Raw genomic sequence first — 6772 nt, 5'->3', positions numbered from 1 at the left:
CTGTACATTATCCCGCTTATTACACGGCTACTTGCCACATAAGGAAAAAAATGGACATGAATATGAATTTGAAACATATATTTGCATATTTGTTTTAAATTAACATTTTTATCATTCCGTGAAACGATATAGTACCACGTGACTATCATTCAAACGATGTACGTTAGTAAGACAATTTATAACATCTGCATATGAATATATAATAACGCACGTGGTTTATTTATTTACAAGTATTTAATTGCACATTTCCATTAATTGTGAACTGTGACATTGTAAATGTGGTCCCAGCGGGGATGTTGAAGTTGATATTTTTGGTAAAGTCAGCGAAAGTTTCCTCTATGGACTTTTTGTTGATTGCACCTAAAATCACACTTATCATTAAACTATGTTGGTGATTGAATTTTATGATAAATATTACATTTAATACGAACACTTACTGCTTGCCAAGCTGTTGTCAGGATTTAATTAGAGTATACTGCTCTATTTGTATCCACTGTTCAAATGCTTTGTTTTTACCGTACATGTTAAAATTAATGTCGAAATTTTCCATTGTTAATTGAGGTTGTCCAGTGTTTGTCACAAGATGGCGCCAAACGGTAATCTTTTTTGGCGCGGAGGGATTTTAAACATACAAGTAGTACCGGCTATGCGTTATTACTTTGGAGCGGTTGTTATTTAAAAAGAACGAACCTGCAAATGTCTCAACTGACCAATCAGAATCAAGCATTCCAGAGTGCTGTGTATCATTACACACTATCATTAATAGACTTTATTTATGCATTAATTCGTTTATTTATGCCTATTTATTAATTCATTCGTTTGTTTATGCCTATTCATTCATTTAATTGTTTATTCATCATTCATTCATTAATTCATCCATCCTTCTGTCGGCAAGACTGCGCAACTCGCTGGGGCTCCAAACTGGCAATGGTGGAGCGCATCCTCGATCAGGCCCAAGCGATCAGACACATCTGATGACAGAAGGAGCAGCCTGTCCCTGACCTGGCAGGACATGGACGTCTTGAAAGCTGTTCACGAAGCACTGAAACCAGTCGGTGACTTCACTGATATGTTGTCAGGAGAAAATTATGTGACCAGTTCCTGTATCCACCCCATACTACAGCTCTGCAGGGACAATCTGTTGGCTGCGTCAGAAAATGACATCCAGCTAATAAAGACCTGGAATTCTAACAAAGTTGGAGGCCAAGTATGAATCCAATTCAGTGCGCAAAATATTCAGAAAATGCACTTTCCTCGACCCTCGTTACCGTGGAGGATATGAGACGGGTGACAACGCATTGGCTGAGACCAAGGCTGAATTACAGGCTGAGATCGTAAGCTTAGAGGCAGCAGGTCCAGTGGCCATCAGAGTGGAAGAGGGAGAGGTGCAACCCGAACCCTCATGAAAAAAGATTACTCTGGTAAGTATGCTGCAAAAAAAGCAGATGCAATGGCAGGTCCCATCGGCATCGGCACCGTAGAGGACCGAGTTGGAGCTGAAATAACAGCCTACTGTTTGAAGCCAGTTACTCAAGGAGACGAGGACCCACTTCTCTGGTGGAAAAATGCTGCCGGGCGTTTTCCCCAGATGTTGCAACCCAGGTAGCCAGTGGAAACTGGCCGATTGCGGCTGAGTGCCCAGTGAGGGCTCTGGCCCAGTAATGGTTGCCAGATTTGGCTAGGCTTTGGATCTGCGGATCTGGCCCGATTCTGGTTGAGAAATGGCACATTTAGACACATTCTGCCCGACTATGGGCCATAAGTGTAAGTTCTCTCTTTATCTCTCATAGCTTCTGTGTGAGAAAACCTCTTCAATCAAAGGCCAGAGATGACAGGGATACTGTTATAATGACAACGGAGATGAGGATCCAATTGCAAGCTTTATTTAACAGATCGTAGTCGACAGGCAGGGTCAAAACACCAGCAAACAGGAACATCCAGGAAAAAACAAAAGCATAATCCAGTGGTACATGCGAGGGTCGAAATCCAGATGGGCAGTCCAAAGTAGCAAAAGAAAACAAACAAAGAAACAAGGCAAAACTATGACTAGAAACAAAACCAGGAAAAACTAAGAAACTAGGAATCTAAGGAACTTGGAAACTAGGGAAAATGCTTGGTAAAGTTCACAGGAGCAAAACAATACTTCGCAGCCTCTGTTTGGCATGCCCTCCCTTAAAATGGCTGCCAAACAGGAAGTAACCAGCGAAGCAGCAGAAGGAGCAGTAACAGTCAAAGAGGAGCAAGGGCTCCCTCTGCTGGCCTGGCGTAACAGATACGACAAGAAACCCAAAGACCTGCATCATGATTTGAAGATTCACTGAAATAACGTAGTCATAAACTAATCATTTCATTTTGTTTTTAGTAACTGTCCCATCATCTCGTTCATCATAGAGAGAGAGAGAGAGAGAGAATTGAATTTTGAAAAAATAGTTTATTACCGTTCTTTACATAAAAACACTTTTCCACTCAATTTAACATAAAGCTTTTCAATACTACACAAAAAACAACAAAGAAACCAACAAATTTTGCATGTACTTTTTAAGTTTTAATTGTTTATATTAATAGGGAAGAAAAAATAAGTCCCCATCAACAACAGAGCACAGGGCCTCATTTTTACACCATTTCATTTGAAAAGTAACAAGATCATCCATGGAACTATAAAAATTAAAATCAATGAGTATTCTGGATTTAACTGTAGCTGAAAACATTGCATTAATATCTTGATCTAAATCCATTTCTATCTTATTTTTCCAACTCATATAAATTGCTAACTTTGCTTGACCTATAACAAAATTCAAACATTTTCAAATAAACCTCTTTTTCCTGACATATTTAAAACCACCAACACCTATAGAAAAAGATTTATGAAAACTGTGAAATACATTATATAATAAACTAAACAACCTTTTCAGTCTAAAACAATCCATATATGCATGAAAATCAGTTTCCCGCTTTGAACAAAAAGGGCATTCTGCAGTGACATTAGGATTTAAAGTTGAAATAAAAGCATTAAGTGCTATTGCACCATCTTTGCACTTTGAACATATTCCACACTTTAAAAACATTTTGATAAAAAAATTGGTATTCCATTAATATTTAGCTTCGAAAAGTCCATGAAAAAAGATTCCTGTCCATTTTCAAACTTCCAAGATCTTGTAAATTTTTTTACATGCAACTACCTTCCAGCTGGAAGTTACGGAACCATTAAGATGTCTTTGCAAAAAACATAACCCAAAAGCTGCCGTTCTGCTTTGAAGATGTATTAATCCTTGTCCTCCTTCTTCTTTGGGTAAGAACAATACACTCTGAGGAACCCAATGTAACTTATCCCAGAAGAAATCAACTAAAATTGCTTGAATCTCTGCTAACAAACGTAGAGGAGGATCTATGCAGGCCAACTTATGCCATAAAGACGATGCTACTAAATGCTACTCTATCAAATGCTTTTTCTTGGTCCAGTGAAATCAATCCAATATCATTATTTAACAACTTAGAGACATCATAAATATCCCTAATAAGGGAAATGTTGTCAAAAATTGGCCTTTTGGGGACACAGTAAGTTTGGTCCGGATGAATAACCTCATTCATAATTTTTGACAATCTGTTTGCTAAACTCTTTTATAATCACTACACAGAAGTGAAACAGGTCTCCAGTTTTTGATATCTGTGAGGTCTCCTTTTTTGGGAAGATGTAACAATGATCCACTGACGGCGAGATGTGTGGTGAACCCAAGTGCAGTTTATTGAAATGACGTGAACTCCAAACAGTAAATCCAAACATAGACGAGACTTGACTTGAAGCAAACAGACTTGACTTGACTTTGACTTAACTTGACATAAACAGACTTGACTTAACTTGGCTTGAACAAACTTGGCATGAAACAAACTTGAAATAGACAAACACTCACCAAAGAGCACATTACAACCTCATTACACAACAAGGAACCAATGGGACACAAGGGCTATTTATACTAGACAAAAGAGACCACATGACAGAAACCAACCAATGAAAAACAAGGAACAAGGCCATAGCAACCAATGACAACCAATCAGAACATGACACTGTCACACCCCTGGACTATTTAGTTTGGTTTCTCCCATCTCCCCCGCTGCTCTGTGTGTTTTGGTTCCTGCTTAATTTCCCACACCTGTGTATCCCAATCATTGTGTCTTTATAAGTTTGTGTCTTTGCTTTGTTGCTTGTCGGTCTTTATTGTTACTTCCCCGTGCTCCTATGTTTCCCGTTGTTCTCCTGGATTTTTATTAAACTGTTCGTTATTCTACGTCGTTGTTCGTCTGTTCCTGTCTGAATCGTGACAGACACATGGAACTAGGGAACCAATTATTAGTGATGGGAAAATGAAGCTTCTCGAAGCACCGAGGCTTTCCCATCAACTGTATCATAAAAAGGTTCGTTACTCGAAGCTTTTCAACATGTTGCACACTAATGACATCTTGTGGACAAAGGTGGAAAAAGTTGCTTTCGCGTCCCAGATCTTAAAGCGATTTTGGACAGTTTCATCAAACACATAAAATTGTGCTATGTCAGAAAAACAGTAATTTTACTCGAATTGATCTGTAAATAAACGTTATAATAAAATGATACAAGTATAAGCATGGTTCATGTAGGCATATATGTTCAAAGTAAATTAAGAATAATTTTGACTAATATTAGTATTAATTAGAAGTGCTTGTGAAGCAAGGATAACTACAAAATGAATATGCACAAAACTACACATGCACATGTATTCGTATTATGATTTATTCTTAACAAAAAGTGAATGACACTTGATACTTGCACAAGGGGTTAGCGTTATTTGAATCAGAATATGAAGCAGTCACGTGGTTGTGTGCGAAAACGAAGCTTCGGATGTCACAGGTCACGTGGTTATGGCAAAACGAATCAAGCTCCGGTACAGTGCTTCACTGTGAGATGTTTCGTTTTTTTGATACAAGCTTCGAAGCTTCGGTGTCAAACGTCACATCACTACCAATTATAGAAATACATGAGGGCAAGTGAAGTAAGACACAACAGCATGAAACAAATACAAAATAAAAGACATGAAAACATGAACATGAAAACCACTGTCTTTAAAAAGACTATATCGCCAGTTGTGTGTCCTTCTAACGGCAGTAGGCCGAGCAGCTCCTCTCGGAAGCATTTGCCATCAAAAAAACGGACATATATGCACAACTGAGCAGTATCAGTTTTGTCTGTGGACTCATCTACTGCTATAGATATAGTATCAGCTTTCATCAGGTCTCCTAACAGCGTTTCATACACATCTGCAGCAAGAATTTCAACCCTACGAATGTTTGAAGTATCTGACAGGGGTATGTTTTTTTAGCAGATACCACGCTCATTTTAATTTTATCGTCATTTATCACCTCATCCACGACAGCCAGCATACAGTCCTTCACGGTTTCAGAGTCTGTGAATGGCCTTTTCTTTTTTACCAGTATCTAGGAAACACGAAGGGATGCTGCAGTAGCTCTCTCTTGGGCTGTGAATGACCGCACCATGGTAGTACTGCTCCGGTTGTAAGATGCAATCAAACTCTGCACTTTTGCAGCCCTCTCTTGAGATCCCTCTGGAAAATTGGTGCGAAAAGTGTGGTGTTTCTCAACATGATGCCTCCGCACATTGTAATCTTTAAGTACTCCAACGCACTCATTACAAATTAAACACATCGGTTTGGCGTTTGGATGTGGCGGTAAAATAAACAAGTATTTGTCAGTCCAGGCAGGGTTAAACTTACGGTTTTCATTATCAATTTTACGTTTCAGTGTTGAGAAAGACATATTGATAGTAATCTAAGCTACTACCGGCACGCTCTGCATTGTTTGCGTGCTGCAGGCTACGTAATTTACGTAGGAATGCGCGTTTTTGGCGGGACCATAGACATAATAAATACTTTATATTTACATTAATATACTATATATTTATATTAATATAATATATATATTTATATATATTTATATTAAATTATATTAAGTAACAATTTATAAATAATATATATTAATTTATTATCTATGGGCGGAACCACGGACTGGGCCACTCGGAATTGAATAGCCCTGCTGTAGACTATTAACTGACAGATTAATTTTAATAAGTTGGTAGACAACTTACAGGATGGTAACACAATCTACAAAAAGTTAGCTGACTGTTAGTTAATAACATGTTGCAAAAGACATACTGACAGTCAACATGCACTTTTTGTCAAATCTATAGCTTAAAAATTAAAAGCACTTTATAATCTACAGGCAGTTAGTTGAATGTATGTTGCTTGTCTGTTAAAACAATGTTGTTGAATGTCAACTGATGCACTGTTGACATGCTACTAAATGAATACTGATAACTAGTAGAGTGTCAACAGATGGACCATCAAAATAAAGTGTTACCAAAAGGACAAAAGACAAAAGATAAACCACAGCGAGGCACACGGATGACTAAAACAATACACACTAAGAAAAAATAAATAAATTGAACTCATCAATACTGTTATTTAAACACGTCCAGTAGCTCATTTAACAGAGTTACAGTCATCTCCTAATCACAAGCTGTTTGTTAATGTCCGGCATTGTGACATTTTTGCATCGCAATTATTTGCTTAAGGAAGGTTGTCACAGTCTGATTAACACGTGCTTGCTCCTCCCGCACTCTCTGATGATCCTCTATAATTCTTTTCTGGTTCTTCACAACAGTGTTCAAAAAGTTCAGAAGTTCTGCAGTTGGTTCTTGTAATCCTCTTGGTTTGAAGGAAGCTTATTA

This window comes from Garra rufa, chromosome 2, assembly GCF_049309525.1.
Source record: "Garra rufa chromosome 2, GarRuf1.0, whole genome shotgun sequence".
Lineage (NCBI taxonomy): Eukaryota > Metazoa > Chordata > Actinopteri > Cypriniformes > Cyprinidae > Garra > Garra rufa.
The sequence above is the reverse complement of the archived record's forward strand: the minus strand, read 5'-3'. Positions refer to the sequence as shown.